This window comes from Pyxicephalus adspersus, chromosome 2, assembly GCF_032062135.1.
Source record: "Pyxicephalus adspersus chromosome 2, UCB_Pads_2.0, whole genome shotgun sequence".
Taxonomy (NCBI): Eukaryota; Metazoa; Chordata; class Amphibia; order Anura; family Pyxicephalidae; genus Pyxicephalus; species Pyxicephalus adspersus.
Window position 1 is genome coordinate 32360315 of NC_092859.1, and position 18161 is coordinate 32378475.

Here is an 18161-nt window from a genome sequence, read left to right on the forward strand (position 1 = left end):
GCATGGTAACTAGTGAATAAATAGGCTGCATGGTAACTAGTGAATAAATAAGCTGCATGGTAACTAGTGAATGTATAGGCTGCATGGTAACTAGTGAATGAATAGGCTGCATGGTCAGTGATGTTCTTGTTGCAGAATGAATGGATAAGCTGCATTCCTAAAGATGTCACTTGTCTCTGGTAAATGTACATTGAACATTGTACATTCATTGTACTGCATTTTCACCATATCACTGGTGTTTGGTGAATGAATAGTTTGCCTTGGTAGCTATCAATGAACAGGGGACATTACCAGTAAAGTCACCAGTCTCCGGTGAATGTATAGACCTAAATATTGGTCCCTAGGAAATTGAAATTCTTTCTCTGTGGCAGTCCTTCATTCTGGTAAATAGCAGCATTATTTTTAATATACTTGCTTTTCTTACGATAATACCAAATGCCATTTTATAAAAACTAATTCTCCTGTATAAAATAGTTATCTGCTCTAGTAAATTGTGTGCAATTTTTCCAATGTAACAAGAACATTTTCACATAATTATTGTAAACTACATTTTATAAGATATATCAGGAAAAATGTTGATTTTGACCAGATTTCATCTGAACAAGGAGACCTTTGACCTGTACGATTCCTCTCCTGATTATGCATTGAAAGCTGTCTTTTCCTGATTGTTGATAAAAAAAAAAAACTGTCAGCCCCGCGGACCTCATTAACTGCAGCAAATGTTACCGTTAGTGAGGTTTTAATAGCGCTGTGCCACATTGCAGTATTTATGGTTGAGAATTCTTCTAGTATTGTCGAAACACAATGTAATGCTTACATTGGGTTTAATGACACTCACTTTTCAACATCGAATTATCCATATATCCCATCAACTGAAGTGCTCAGTAACCCGGATTATTTTCTTGTGGTCACATGACTTTAACAGCTAAATTAATCATTATTGTCTGGAATATTCATTTATACACTTTCTAAATTAACTAATACAATCTAAATTGGTGGGGCAGACTCAATTCAGCAATCCTTTTAAATCCCCTTAAACATGACCCGGAGAATTACATCCTTGACTTCTTTCCACTGTTCCAATTACCTAAGCTGACCAAAGCTGAAATAAAGGCAAATAAAACAACTAACGCTGTTATGAAGAAAATAAATAAATGTGTTTTTCAAAACCCAATTTGCCACAAAGCTTTATTAATACCCTACACTAATACTACAACTAGGACTTGGTTATATCATTCTTTTGTCACACCTCCTGGCGTCTTTATAAAGTTTTAAAGGGCGACGCCTCTATTTAATTGCCCTAGCAGCCATACTTTTTACAGCCTACCACTACGTTCACCTACAGACATGATTATTTCATTTATATTTCTGTACTATTAGATGATATAGCTGCAGGAAATGGGGGAAATGACACTTTATAGACTTGTATATGGTGCAATAGCTCCATAATAAATTGATCTCTATACCTTGTGCATTGGTTGGTATATTATTTGTTATTCTATTGTTGAATTGCCTGATTGTATGTGATGTGTTATGGTTAATAATAATAAAAATAATATTAAAGAAAAAAAGCTTTACCATACATAACAAATGTCTAAAGATAGTTTCAATTTTTTTAAGTGTACTGCCAGGTCAGGGTGACAACGTTAGAGACAAAACACATTTTATTTATAGGCTCATTCCTTTAGTTTACATTACATTACATTTTTGGTTTACATCTCCATTATTGGTATGAATTGTTTGGCAAACCAAACAAACTTCATGACACATTACAAAATGAATTGAAGAAAATGATCAATGAGTGAGAATGAGCTCTCAGACCAATACATATCCCAATAATAATACAACACGTTCTTTTCCCTGCCCCTAACTTCTTTTCCCTTTGCCCAATCCTCATTTTTCTTCTTTTCCTAACCCCTCACTTTCCTTTTACACCCATCTTTCCATGTTTCTCTAATCATCATATTCTTTACTTTCCCCTCTTCATCTTTGGCATTATTACTGTTGAACATGAATATGATTATTTTGTCATCCATGTATTCTTCTGTTTTTATTTACATTCAGAATGTTTATTAAAATAGGAGCATTTTTAAATGTAATATGTAATATAGTTTCTTCATATTCTTAAGAAATTGCCATGTCTTAATGAAAAGTCACTTTAAAAATGAATTTATAATACTTTAGGAGGACTAATCCAGTTGTGATGGTTTTACGTGGATAAATTATTTACCTCCCCCTCCCTTTTTATTTCCACTTCCAAAATTTACCTTGGTTGTAGGACAAAATGTGCCAGTGGAGGGGCTACATACCTATCACAATGTCACATCTCCTGAAACTAGAATGTTTTACACAAAATAAAATGTATGTGGTATGACCTAAGCATTTCTTCATTGCATGTACACAAATCTACACAAAAATATACATAAAAAAATATTACACAAAAAATAGAAAAAATATATAAAGCCCCCTGTTAATAAAAGAATGGTCTACAAAGTTGTTTCACAGTTTACCAAAGCAATATTACTAATCTGGAGCAATGTGGTAAAAGGCTACTGGATGTCACTTGTCTGGATTGTTTGCTTCTATTGTATTTCTGTAAATGTTAATTACCTGTTATCACAGAGAGAAACTAACAGGTAAGTGTACCTTCCAGGGGGATTATTGATGCTCACGTCTTCTGTGTCTTAGGTCTGGTCACAGAGTTATATCTGATCCCTTTGTTACTGGTATTTGCAGGTGTGTGTCTAGATGCAGGTCTGTGTAATTGTGTGAATGGGATGTGATTCACCTTGTAATTATACTTTTTGGTGAATCTATCTGTATTAGAGTTTACACACACCTACCAGTACTCTAAAGAGCTGTAGTCACCTCTTGGTCTGGCAGCTTAGTCAAAATTAGTGCAGAATAGGAATAGGATAGGATAGAGCCAGGCTAGGAAACCAACAACTTATATAGAGGACTAGAGTTGTTGGATTTATTTGTTCATATGCTATTCCTGTGTGTTGAATATTTATGTTGTTTAATCAACATTTACTATATAAACATTGTGTTATTAGCATATTGTTGTTTCAATTCTGTATGTAGAGTTATGCTGTTATGGTATGGTGGGTGCAGTAGTTCCTGTGCTCGCAAACATCTAATTTAGATTACTGGTTACTTTTGCAGGAAATAATTCACCTCTGCTCTGAGTTCCTATTCTGGCTAGAGGCACTGCCAACTACATGAACAGGTCACACAAAGTGAAGGCTTTAGTTCTCCCTGAAACCTACAGGTTTAAAGCTATAGTCTATTTGGAGTGGGTCATCTCGAATAACACCCCCACCCCCCACCCCCCCAAAAAAAGGAACAGGGCTATATATACAAATACAAAGAACACTATGGGAAACAAATTACCCTTAATCCCCACCCCCAAAATAAATACATAAAATACACCATCTAAATAAAAAAAAGGGTAGATAGTATTTTTTTCCAGCAAAATTTTAACTAAGTGAGCAAAATGGTGCTTTCTTAAGAATCCACAAGTTTTGACAAAGTCCCACAACTTGTCCCTACTAATAAGATCAACAAGTCAATAAATAGAGGATGATGTAGGGTAATTGCTGTGACATATTTTTCCCAATTATATATTGTGTCATGGAAAAAAAACAAAAAAGGGGCAAGCCAGTCCCTTTACCCCCATCTACCCAAACCGTGATTACATTTTACTGCATGGGGTAAAAAGAGGATAAATCAAACATTATTATATTAAACATATTATTTTTTAAATATGTTATCAAAACACTGCTATTTATGCGGTTACAGCTGGAATGTACACTAACACGAATCTGATACAGGATCTATTTTCTCCCCATGAATCCATAGCATCATAGGCTTTTTCAACTGGTTGACTATGTATATTTTGTGTCTTACATTGTTGCATATATTCAGAGGCAGGTTTGATTAGGTTGTCTAATCCTGGACTGCAGATCACTGAAATAAATGTACAACATGGGGCCTCTTCCACATCGAAATCTCTATCTGGAAGTGTCAGCCATGCCTGTTGAACTACAGAACTCCACCTAATCCATGTCTTGTATGTGTAGTTCTTGAAACTGACCTTCCAGAAGCTGTCCCTGCAAGAATTTAACAAGCTTGGGGATTGAGGAAGCTTGAGGAAGGTAAAAGCTATTTTACCTGGCTATATTGTGGCTATATTGTGCTGTTTATTTTTCTAGTCCCATATGAGAAGAATGTTTCATTGCCATGGTTAACATATGCCAAACTTAGTAACACGAAACAGACTTACCTTGCAGTAAACAGCTACGTTCAAAATTATATAATATATATTATATAAATATAAATATTTATATATACAGTTAGGTCCATAAATTTTTGGACAGCGACAACTTTTTTCTAATTTTGGTTCTGTACATTACCACAATTATTCTTAAATAAAACAACTCAGATGCAGTTGAACTGCAGACTTTCAGCTTTAAATCAGTGGGTTGAACAAAAAGATTGCATAAAAATGTGAGGAACTAAAGCCTTTTTTTACACAATCACTTCATTTCTGGGGCTCAAAAGTAATTGGACAAAAATAAAAAGCTGAAAATAAAATGTTCATTTTTAATACTTGGTTGAAACCCCTTTGCTGGCAATGACAGCCTGTAGTCTTGAACTCATGGACATCACCAGATGCTGGGTTTCCTCCTTTTTAATTCTCTGCCAGGCCTATACTGCAGCGACTTTCAATTGCTGTTTGTTTGTGGGCCTTTCTGTCCAAAGTTTAGTCTTCAACAAGTGAAATGCATGCTCAATTGGGTTCAGATCAGGTGACTGACTTGGCCATTCAAGAATATTCCACTTCTTTGCTTTAATAAACTACTGGGTTACTTTGGCTGTATGTTTTGGGTCATTGTCCATCTGTATTATGAAACGCCTCCCAATCAATGTGACTGCATTTAGCTGGATTTGAGCAGACAGTATGTCTCTGAACACCTCAGAATTAATTTGGCTGCTTCTGTCCTGTGTCACATCATGGATAAACACTAGTGTCCCAGTGCCACTGGCAGCCATGCACGCACAAGTCATCACGCTGCCTCCGCCATGTTTTACAGATGATGTGCAATGCTTTGGATCATGAGCTGTTCCTTACTTTCTCCATTCTTTTTTCTTACCATCATTCTGGTAAAGGTTTATCTTGGTTTCATCTGTCCAAAGAATGTTTTTCCAAAACTGTGCTGGTTCTTTTAGGTTTTTTTAAACAAAGTCCAATCTAGCCTTTCTATTATTGAGGCTTATGTAGGCTGTATTTACTTTCATGCAGTCTTCTCTTTATGGTAGACTTGGATATCAATACGCCTACCTCCTGGAGAGTGTTGTTCACTTGGTTGGCTGTTGTGAGTTTCTCTTCACCATGGAAATGATTCTGCGACCATCCACCACTGTTTGTCTTCTGTGAACGTCCAGGTCTTTTGGCGTTGCAGAGTTCACCAGTGCTTTGTTTCTTTCTCATGATGTACCAAACTGTAGATTATACCACTCCTAATATTGTAGCAATTTCTCGGATGTTTTTTTTCTGTTTATGCAGCTTAAGGTTGGCTTGTTTCATCTGCATGGAGAACTCCTTTGACTGCATGTTGTCTGTTCACAGCAAAATCTTCCACATACAAGCACACCCTCTTCAAACCAACTCCAGGCCTTTTATCTGCTTAATTCATAATGACATAACAAAGGAATTGCCCACACCAACCCATGAAATAGCCTTTGAGTCGATTGTCCAATTACTTTTGAGCCCCTGAAATGAAGTGATTGTGTAAAAAAAGGCTTTAGTTCCTCACATTTTTATGCAATCTTTTTGTTCAACCCACTGAATTAAAGCTGAAAGTCTGCAGTACAACTGCATCTGAGTTGTTTTATTTAAAATAATTTTTGCCCATTCTGGTGCAGGGATAAACAAATTTGGTGCATTTTATCAGACCAATATCAATCAGTGTTGTCCAGTATACAGTTAATAACCCATTAGCCAGAAAACTTTAAAAAAGTACATATAGAGTCCTTCTTACCCTGCCCTCTCTCGTTTTCACCTCTTTTGAAGTCCATTCCGTCCATATTATGCGCCTCCTACCCCTCATTGTTCCTGTTGTCTACTGCGCACAATTTTTGGAAAACTTTGCCTCTTGGCTCCCACACATTCTTTCCCATGACCTGCTCACCCTCATCCTCAGTATCTTTAATGTTGCAGTGGATGATCCCAACCATCCTTCCTCAGCCAAACTGCTCTTCATTACCTCCTCCTTTGGACTCACACAGAACATAAACGGCCCCACACACATCGCTGGACACACCTTAGACCTAGTATTTTCCAAACTCTGCAAACTCACCCACCTTGACAACTTGCCATTTCTCCTTTCTGATAACAACCATATTACCTTCAACCTATCAAACTCTTGCCCCCTTTGCAACACCCCAGACCTGGTCAATAGCAGAGAGATATCCGTAACCTTGACCACAACCTATTCTCAAACTGCCTAATGTCCCTAACCCCCACCCTCTCTTAAATCACATCTCCATATAAAGCTGCCACTCAGTTCAACCACACTTTTTCGCTGGCTCTGGACAAAGTTGCCCCTGCCACCTTCCACTACCCCTGTCCTGCTAACCCTTGACCATGCCACAACAATCACACCAAACCTCTACAAAAGACTGTTTGTGCAGCTGAGCACAAGTGGAGGAAATCTGGCTTCAGCGCTGACTTCATGGACTACAAAGCCAGACTACAACATTTTAACACTGAACTCACTGTCACCAAGCAAAATTATTTTTCAGCTGTTTCCTTATTCCTTATTTCCTTCCAAGCTTCCAACCCATGCAGCCTCTTCTCAACAATTGACTCCTACTTTAGAGATAAAATTGACAAAATCAGACATGATGTCTTTGCTCACCAGGCCACTCCAACCATATCCACCCCTTCCACCTGTAAATCATCACTGGCCTCCCTCGGCCCTGTTACTGTGGATAAAGTCTCCATCATGTCCATCTACTACCTGCCCGCTTGACCCAATTCCCTTTGATCTACTCCATGCCTATTCCTCCACCCTGGCCCCATCCTAACCCAACTATTCAACCTTTCCCTGTCTACTGGTATCTACCCCTCAGCTTTCAAACATATCATTATTCTCCCTATCCTGAATAAACCCTCACTAGACCTCTCCCTATATGTTTCCAAACTTCTTGAGCGCCTTGTCTACAAAAGACTCACCAATTACCTGAGGACCAACTCTCTCCTTGACCCCCTCCAGTCTGGCTTTGGAGCTGCCCATTCCACTGAAACAGCCCTTACTAAAGTGACCAATGACCTCATCAGAGCTATGTCCCAAGGCAATTTTTCCCTCCTCTTTCTCCTTGATCTTTTCTATGCTTTTGATATGATCAGTCCTTGGACTGATTCTCTTTTCTTTGTATACCTCCTCCCTCTGTAGTCCTATATTCTCTTTTGGCTTACAGTACCATCTGCATGCCGATGACACTTAAATCTATCTGTACACCCCTGACTTGTCTCCCTGAGTCCTGGATAAGGTCTCATGCTGCCTGTCGGACATCTCATCATGGATGTCTGACCGATTCCTGCAACTCAACCTGAATAAAACCAAACTCATCATTCACCCCCACCCCCTCACATTCCAAATCACCCAACATATTCCTAACTGTTAACAACACTGTTAATCGGCCCTCCCTCCAGGCACGCTGTCTTGGCGTCACCTTCGATTCTGTCCTCCCATTTACCCCCCATATTCAGAACATTTCCAGGTCCTGTCACTTTCACCTGAGCAACATCACCAAAATCTGCCCCTACCTGTCCCCTGAGACCACCAAACTCCTTGTACATGCTCCAATCATCTCTCATCTGGACTACTGTATCCTCCTCTTCTCTGGTATTCCACTAACCCGACTCTCTCCTCTACAAACTATTATGAATGCTGCAGCCAGACTTATCCATCCTTCCCATCACTCCTCTTCTGCTGCAGATTCTTCTCTTCTTCTCTCTTTGCAGATCTCTTCATTGGCTTCCATTTCACCTTAGAATTAAATTCAAAATTCTATGCTTTGCTTTCAAATCCCTCCACAGTTCTTGTTCCACTTACCTTTCTGACCTGATAGAAGAATACTCCTCCAGCCGCTCTCTTCACTCCTCCAATGACCTACTAATGACTTCCTCACTCATAACCTCATCACACGCGCGGATACAAGACTTTTCTAGAGCTGCCCCAACTCTCTTGAATGGTCTTCCTTGTCCTATTCGGCTTGCTCCTACTTTCTGCCCATTTAAAAAAGCACTCAAAACCCATTTTTTCAAACTTGCCTATCCGCCTTCTTCTGTCTTTTAAAAGCATCACTACTTCCCACCACTTCATATCTCCCATCCTATTGTGTGTTACTTACCCCACCTCCTAGATTGTAAGCTCTTCGGTGCAGAGTGTTCTCCTCCTCCTGTGTCACTGTATGTATATGTCTGTCATTTGCAACCCCTATTTATTGTACAGCGCTGTGTAATATGTTGGCGCTATATAAATCCTGTTTATTAACCCCCCTTGCGGTAATCCCGAATGTGAGTCGGGGTGGATTTTACCTGCAAAAAGCGGTAATACTGAGTCACACTCTGGGTCGTTTAAAACTTAAAAAAAAAAACTTAAAAAAACCACTTACCTTGCTCTGTCGGTGTCCCCCAGCGCCCTGCTGGTCCCCGCAGGTCCTGGGGACACGTTGTCCTTCTCTGATCTCAGAGGTGTCTGAGAGACGTCCAAGAGGGTTTTCTGGTGACATCGGTGCATGCATCGGTGAGGGCGGGAGGAGCAGCGGGAAATTTAAATAATATATATAAAATATAAATATTTATATATATAATACATGCTTCTGTACAGGTATATTATATGTTTCACTATGTTTTTATTTAATTTATTTAACAGATTTTTGTATTGTTTTATTTAAATTTATTAAATATTGGACATATTTCGGTGAGTTATGCTTAAGAATTACAGCCTACAATGTAAAATAAATTTCCACGCTTTTTGCATGGAAATACGAGCAGAATTGGAACGCTAGGGGGGCTATTAATAATACTAAATGAACAGGTCTCCAACCAGTAAAAAATGTTCCCTCTTTCTTTCTTTTTAGTCCGTGTGTTGGTGAACTATGTAAATGCATTAGGATGCATTTTGAAAAGACTGACAACACCACAGCATTAGCATGTGTTGAGATAATTGCACCTTTTACAGCTTCTTGACACCTCTTATTTAGGAGATATAACAGACTGACCTTTTATACCTGAAACGGTCAGAAGTAGAAATGATAGAAGATCATAAGGATTATACCAAACCTTTTAAAAGTTCTCCTTAATAATAGCAATGTCTCTTTGTGCTACATAAGATGTTTATTTTATAAAAGTACAAGTAACCAAAATTATATATTTATTGTCTCTAGTTCAGCTATACACTTTATTTGGTGGTTTTTGTGTTACCATAGCAACACTTCAACTTTATATCTTAAATAAAAATACAATATGACAATATACATTTTTCTTCACAAACAGCTTGGGGCACTGAACACCTAACAGTGGTAAGATGTTGTTCCGTAATTCTAACAATATTATTACAGATACTATGGTAATATGTTACACATATATATGTATGTCAGATTTATTGAAGTTCTCCAAGACGAGAAGATTAACTATCATGGGAGAACTTGGGTGATCCTGCAAATCTGAAACAGATTTTGCTATCAGTTGTAATAATCCTGGAATGGTTCCACTACTGGTTTGTTGGATCACTCAGGTTCTCCCATGATAGTCTATATTCTCAAATCTTGGAGCGCTTTATTAAACCAGCTCCAAAGTGTCTAAACTGTTTTTTTTTTTTTTGGAAGGAGGAAGAAAGGGTTTGATTCTTCGACAGGTTCTAAATAGTTTTTGTGGCCCATACAGGAGATACTCTTCCCCATTCTCCATACCCGAACTTTGGGAAAAATGCTGATATATGGCCAGGTTAGGCTTCTCGTATCCTGTAATGACTGATATCATTGGCCAAGAAAGACGCTGCTATAAAAAAAGCAATGCCAACAAATTTCAGGTATTGGAAATTTTAATACTTACATACATGTACAAACATTGTTAAAATAACCTCTAAATTTCAATTATTATTATTATTATTAATATTATTATTATTATTATTAATATTATTAATAAACAAGATTTATATAGCGCCAACATATTACACAGTGCTGTACATTCTATTTTTCTCAAAACTTCAAAGCTATTAAAGAAATTAAATGGTGGATTTGGTCAAACACAAGATGAAGTTGAAATTATCCCAAATAAAGTAGTCCCAAATATTTACCCGGTTGTAGGTTTACAACCGAGCAAACAGTGGTGGTAATGGAACTTGCAGCTGGTATATTTCTGGCAATTCCTATGTTTGTAATTTGTAGTTGATAAAAAGTGTTTTAATTTGCCATATGAAAGGGTGGAATTCCTAAATATCCCAGCCTTGATCTCGTATTGTGTACTGTCACAAATCTTCATTTAGTTTGTAATAACACATGACATGGTGACAGGGGTCCTAAGAGAGTTCTAAAAGACACATTACAGTCTAGGGGCACTCCTGAGCCCCTAGACTGTAATGTTCTGTATATTGGGAATTAACGACCCAAAATATTGGTGAGGCTGTAAGTTGTCCCAATTCTGTCTCCTGACTTCATTTCTCAGGTCCCTGGTCCCAGGCCAGAGAAACAAAGCAATTGGAAAGGTATAAAGCCAACTTCCCACGAACCGACATGCATACCTTAAATCCTTCCTACCAGCTGCAAAACCAGTCCTTCATAGCACTCCAACAACAATGAGCAACATGCAGAACCAGCGTCCTTGCATTTCACCAGGAAATGGCAAGAACAGGCCCACAACCTGGTAAAGTCAGCCGTTTCAGCTGTTGTGAAAGTGAGGAATGCAGCCAGTAGAGTTGCTTGTGTACCCCCTAGAAATGAGCATGCAACTCTTTTGGTGGGGGGGGGGGGGTCGGCCCCACTGCAAGAGTCATGTTTAACATTTCCCAGAATTCAGCTTTATTGTGACCCTGTCCCTAGGTCAAAAATGTAAGCAGAGCCCACCTGTAAGAAAACAATACTTACCTCCACAATCTTTCAAGGTATTGTGCTTACCGACCAGAGGTGAAGTCATAAAAAAAAAGAAGAGTGAGCACAGCAATAGTGAAGGCTATCAGTGGCGAGCACACAGGGAAAGCCTATACGGGGTCCCGAAAAAAAGTGAGGGCACAGCGTGCCCATCCCACTACACCCCTGTTACCAACACATTTGGTTATGTAGGGTGTCTTGTCCTGCACCACACACTGTGGTTCCTACTCTTTAGCTGCTACATCACTACGGAATGGCAGTGTTAGATATTAGTGGTGGCTGCAGCTCTGCAAATAGTAAAAATTGGTCCCCACCTCCATTTTGACAATGTAGTATTAATCATCTTATTTTATGACAAGCTGACTCTGCTTTATTATTTCCTCCAACAACAGGGTGTCTTTTTAAATAAGATACTTTTCCTGCACTTCCACCACCCCTTATTCTTCCTATCACTAATTTAGCATTTTAAAATATGCTGATAACTGGGAATACCTTTCATTGTCATGTTTACTACTATTTTTTTTTTTTTAATATTTGTAATGCCAGGCATACAATATACTATTTTAGTGCATGTTACCATCCATGATACATTGAACTATGTAATTGGCTACAAAATATTCAAAGAACCAGCCCCTTGTTTGATAAGTGATCTGAATTAAAATTGATCTTTACCAATTGACAATCAAAAAACACCTTGTTTGATAATATGTTAATTGATATTCTGATGAAATATTGATTTCAAATGTACTTACATGCACCAGCTCCTGGAACCTTGCTTAGTTCCACCAAATTAAAAATTCTCACACACAAGGAGCTCAATTTATAAAACAGGGGATCTGGCATTCCCTCAAACATTTCCTGGTGGCAATCTTCCAGGTCCATGTGTTTCAATGGCAGTAATTGATTGCCAGAGAATCTTTGCAGGAGTGTCTGATTCCCAGTTTTATAAATATAGCCTAAGGAGTCATCAGTGGTATGTTGTATTTAGTAAATGCTTTATTCACATCCAATGCAGGTGATTTAAAGGTGCAAGGCAGCACCCTGGCACATTTCATACTACCAGGACACACTCATAGGACTAAATTTGGTATGAACATTACTTGCCTGTGAGTATTTTTTAATTGTTTGCAAAATTCAATTGTTCTAATCAAAAAAGTTCAAAGAATCTGTCTTTTTTGAATCAATTTTCATAATCAAAAATATTGCAAACTGTAATAACTGAAAGTTCATGGATATGGCATTGACTGAAATTAAAAAAAAATGTAAAAGTATCACAATTGCCTAAATAATCAATATATTATAAACTACATTGTATTGTGAGTTCAGATTGTTTACAGACTGTTCAATCTCATTGTTAATCAACAATCAATGGGGAATGAAAAGGGAAAGAGAACTGGGGAGTATTATATTCCAAGAGTATTACAGTCACTAGACGATCTACATAACCTAATTGTACTCTAAGAGGTAATAAAGTTAGGTGTTCTAGTACAGGTGGGACAACAGATGTAGAATATATGAAGATCTGAACAAAAGTTCAGTAAACGTTGAAGTAGGTTTATTATATTTGTGATGAAAACGTTAGTTTTAGCAATCGTGACCCAAGAGGTGAGTCCATAATGTCCATACACATTGCCATACCTCCTGAGATTTTTCACATCCTTCTCACTTTTTTCTCATTTTTAAATGATCTCTTCACTTTATTTTTTACAGTAGCATATGCAGGAATTGTTGGATGAAATGCTTAGTTTACTATAACACAGAGAATAGAAGAATAGAAGACAGAGGAAATAGGTCCCAAATAAGGGACAGTCTGGGGGCTAATCTTTGCTACACATCAATCAGTACACATAGACACATCAAGCCTTTCCCATGGAGCTTACACTCCTTTTATCCCCATCACAAGTGCACATTCTGTTAGGTAAAACTCAAATCAATCTACTACCACTCATATAAAACCTATTCAAACTTCATGTAAATGGTATCAGAGCAGTATTTATTAACCTTTATTAACCCTTTTATAACTTTTAGCTCCTAAATGTCTACAGCTCACAGTACATTAGTATGGTGGTCAGTGGGAAGAATGTCACCCTTACAGAATATTGGTGTTAGTTAACCAGGACTGAGAAGCACAAATTGCTTATGGCTTAGGTAACCCCAAACAACCTTTGGAGGAATCCTAGAATCCACAAAGCCCTGGTGAGAAACACAAGTCCAGAGAGATTTAAATCAAAAGTCCAGTGCTACAAAGCAAGAAAACCAACCAAAAGCCCCATACAACCAGGTCGGTTTGTATATACAGTACATAACGTTCAATACAAAACAAAAAGCTGCTGTGAAAGTACAAGGCTCAGCATGCAAGTCATGCTAACCCACTAACAGCTGGCTATTCATGTGGCATTTATTCGAGTACCTCTATAGGCATGCTGGAACTTGTATTCCTTCAAAATCCAAAGCAGCATGGTGGGTCATTGCCCATGTTTTTTTTGTTTTTTGTATTGCAGCCCTTGGGTCTTGTGTTCACATTTCAGCCGGTTAATTACATTGAGTTTGTTTGTTCCTCATCTGTTTGCATAGCTTCAAAAATTTACTAGTTTGCTCTCAATTTTCTTACAAAACTTAACTAGGCGCTTACTGCCAATCTAAAGTGTTAATAACAGCCAGGGACATTCAATTGGAAGTTCTTTTGCACAAAGACTGTTGATAATGGTATTGGCACTACCTACCTACCTTCATATAAATATATATACATATAAAAAGAAAACCTCTCTATATATACAGCATATATACAATATATATTTCAGCCCAGTATTAGAAATCTAAGTTTTGTTGTGCCAATGCAATTACGAAGTAGCTGTCCTGCCATGCTGGAACTTGTAGTCCCCATACAGCTGATACTATTCCAATAATTCCCTTTTTACTCCATTATATTGTCTATTCTTTACTTTTAGAATTAGCACTAAGCACATGTTGCTAAATTCATTATACCCCTGGGAACATTCAATGCAATTCTGCAGCAGCTTTACGCTTAAGACACTTTTGTAGTTGAATTGACCTCCTGCTCCTCAATTATCCTGCGAGATGCCGCCAGTGTTGGAATGCATTGATGCCCCTGCTAGTTGCCTGCTAGGCAAATGTCTTTTTTCATTTCTAACACATACAAAGGGTTATCATGTGCATAATTGAATCATTACCAGGCCCCTCTCTAATGCTTGCAAGCAGCTCCCCTGAAACAAACCCAAGACACAATAAAATAAGTGACGCAGCCAGAGGGAAAGAGAGAGCGCGACAGCGAATGAATTTTCAATGCACTGACCTTAGTACAATGAAGGATCAAAGGAGCTTTTGTCCTGTAGAGAGAGGTGAGTGCTCTTCGATGACAGATGCCAATGTGCTTCGTAGCATCTCATGTGCGGGCTGGAGTGGAGCGCTGGGTAACGACAGAGCTTGTGCGTGTCTGTACACAGGGGGTGTGTGTGCTGTGGATGATTGACACCGCTCCTGACGCACCCCGTTTAATAGTCCGCTCTTCTGTACTTACATGGCTTAAAGTGGATCTAAACCCAATCACTAAAACCTTATATAAAATTTGGTGTGTCAGTGCAATTCAAAAAGTTGTTTTCAGTCCTTTCAGATCTGCATCTTACATTGTTTTGGGGTAATAAATGTCTCCCAATTGTGTTCCTGCTTTGTCATAATGAGAGTGGCCATGCTGGCACACATTGGGCAGACATCATTCAGCCTTTCTTGACCTTTTTAACATGGGGGAACCCTTGAAATAACTTTCATGTCTTCAGGAAACCCCTGCTATAATTACTCACAGAATATTAGTAAGGTTGTCAGTAGGAAGAATGCCTCTTATATTGCTGGCCAGTGGGAAGAATGGCATCCTTACAGATAGCCAAAAAGATCATTGGTGTCACCTAAACTAACCAAACAGGAACCAATTATTTATTGGTCAAGAAACCTCTGGAGGGACCCTGGTTGAGAAGCACTGGTCTGAGCAATGATGTACAGCTGATACAAGAGTGGGTAAATGTAGACATGTAGGCTGGAGAGAATACACTTTCATCAGTGAAACTGGGTGAAAACCTGCATTAGATCTGGTGTAGGATTGAAAACATTTGTTAACAAATAGCTAATGATATTTAATAAATTCATTCCAGGTTTGCTGGATTACCCAGCTTCACTTATGAAAGTGTATTCTCTCCAGCCTTGGAGAACTTTATTAAATCAGGTCCAATGTGGCTAACAGAAGCTGGAGGAGATCAGCAGCACTGAGATGGATGAAACAAGATGAAAAGATGACTATTTATGGAATAAGAAATAGTTTGGTGTGCAACTCTTCAATAAACTAAATGTCAGACAGTTAAGAGTTCCTTCTACCTTGAGTATTCATACATTTATTTGGAAGGGTGTCATTCTACTCATGATTTACCAGCACCAGCAGGCCATATGTGGGATGATTTTCTTGTTTCATTACACAATGCATTCAGTCATTTTGTTGATCACAGTGGCTTATGAATTTGATCTAAATATCAAATGCAGAATCCAAAGAACTTCGATTGGTTAAAACAGAAAATGTATTAGATCATTTCTGAGTTTTTAAAACATCTCTAATATTTTCTGTTTAGTGGAGTTTTGGTGCATTTTTATCAACCTAGAGATTGGTTTAGTAAAAATAAAATGATGGATCTGCATATGAAATAATCACACAGAATCAGTACTAAAGGATCCATTGATCAAGGTGAGATTATCATTTATTATAAGCAAGTCAATCAACTTGAAAATCAATCAAACTAAAGGTAATTTGTTTGACACTGCTAGAAATTATGTAAATATCATTACATTTTACTATATGAGCTCTGCAAAACAATTACTGCCGTTGAAACACATGGACCTGGAAAATTCCAACCAAGAAATGTTTAGGGGAATGTCAGATTTCCTGTTTACAATAAGAGCCCTACATATTAATATATTGCTAATTATTAAATAAAAATTGTAAACATTTCTCTGTAAGTTCATAGGAACAGGTAACCCATTTGTATCTTGTTAAAGGGAACCTGTCACCAGCTTTCAGTGATTTCAGTGCTTGCATGCAGCCATTTTCCTTTTTATATACAGTCATTTTTTATTTGAGTTTTCAGTTCCCCAGCACAGCTCTCTCTTCTTTTGGGATTGTCACATACCTATCTGTGCTGGACCAGTTCCTCTGTCCTCCTTCCACACTAATATGTAGCTGCCAGGGATGGAGTAAAGGAGAATAATATATATAGTGTGACTTAAACGCTGGATAAGATTCTGCTGGAATGCTGATATCATATTTAATATAGAGGAGGCCTGAAGGGCTTTGGAATGTCTACACATATTTTATTTATTTATGCATCTTTCACGGCACTTTATAAAGTATACAGTCATGCTACAAGAAAGATTTTTACAGGTACATAACATGGATAGAATTTATTAAATGCACATATAGTCAATACAAAGTTTGTTATTATTATGTCATAAAATGAACAGTTTATATTAGAATAAAAAAAGACTCAGAAACGTATACATACACACGAGGAATAAACCAGAACAAAGTACAAAATAAATAGGAATAATTAAAAATGCATAAAAACATGAATCAAAATAGAAAAATGATAAACAATAAAATTGCCATAGACGGAGTGTACAGTGATGCTACATAGAATGAAGGTGAAAAAACATTGGAAGGATAAAAAGAGAGTTAAAAAAGGATACATGTTTTGGCTATTGAAGGCTAGGTCTACCCCGACAGTTTTAAATACGCATGTAAACATTCCTACTACATTTTTTTAGGTGTTTTTATGCATTTTCATCTGGAAAACAAGTGTCGCGCTTTCCCACATTTTTACCGCGTTTACGTTTCAAGCACTTATAAACGTGGGAAAGATGAAATGTGTGTTTTACCTGTGTTTTTAGGCATTTTCCCGCATTTTCTTGTAAATGTTGCAAGGAGCGGTATAGATATTGCTCAAAAACGTGCCTCAAGGAAATATCCTGGTGTAGATTAGCCCTTTGGAAGGCATGGGAATTTTAAACATGGGCTCCTAAAGCCTTGGGTTAAACGCTGGGGAAACAGTCGGTGTAGACTAAGCCGAAGAGACACTAAAAAAGACGTATTTCAAGAAGATACAGTACTCAAAATCTTCCTAACCTTTGTTGGAGAACCCCTTTTAGAGTAAACTTTTTATATAACAAGGACCCAGGAAGGAATAGATGGGCTACAGTTTTAATGGCCAAAAGAAACAATTCATTTAAAATTTACATTGCAATGCAGTAAAAGGTAAAGTGCTCAGGATATCTAAGACATAAACAGGCTTAGTGAGGCAGGACAGCCCATCAAGTCATACAGGAACATATGGATCCTAAAACTAGTTTACAATAAAGTATTGCCAAATAAATGTGTAAAAGCAACAAGTTGCTGTACAAATAGGAAATTAAACATTGGATGAGGACACGTGTTACCGGTCTATGAATGATGAAATAGGCAGTATAGATAAAAAAAGTTATACATCTTTCTCTCCCTAACATTCATGGACACTTTACAATCATTCTCCAGACATCTCCTAAATTTATTATCATCAAAAGTTCTCAGCACCACAATAAAAAAAAATATACAGTACAGTCAGTTAGAATTTAGCAGAAATCACCCATTTATTAAGTTTCTCTATAAGGTGTTTGCACCAACCATCTTTACCAAAATCTAGAAGTGATTGTTCTTCAATAAGCACCTGTAACTCCATACTTTGTCATCTGAAGGCACTACGAAGCTGAAGATAATTGTAGAAAGTACTTTTAGACAGAGTAAAGGCATGCATAAAAGACAGAAAAGTACCCTTGTGTAAAAGTTGATTGAGAAAACAGGATTATTAAAATTTTTCTGGTCTCCTTACAAAAAATTGTTGGCACTCATTGTTTGTTTCTTACAGTTAAATTCCTGGCACCTGTTATTAGCAGGTAGGTGATTGTCTGTTAAA

At 37.7% G+C, this 18161-nt stretch overlaps 1 protein-coding gene across 1 annotated transcript in view; it reads right to left on the reverse strand.

Annotated features, from left to right (window-relative positions):
- Positions 1 to 14590, reverse strand: part of MPPED1 (metallophosphoesterase domain containing 1) — a 54571-nt gene extending 39981 nt beyond the window's left edge. The window contains exon 1 of the mRNA XM_072400304.1: positions 14474 to 14590. The gene's annotated coding sequence lies outside the window, so the exon portion shown is untranslated. The remainder of the gene's footprint in view (positions 1 to 14473) is intronic.
- Between the last annotated feature and the right edge of the window lie 3571 nt (positions 14591 to 18161).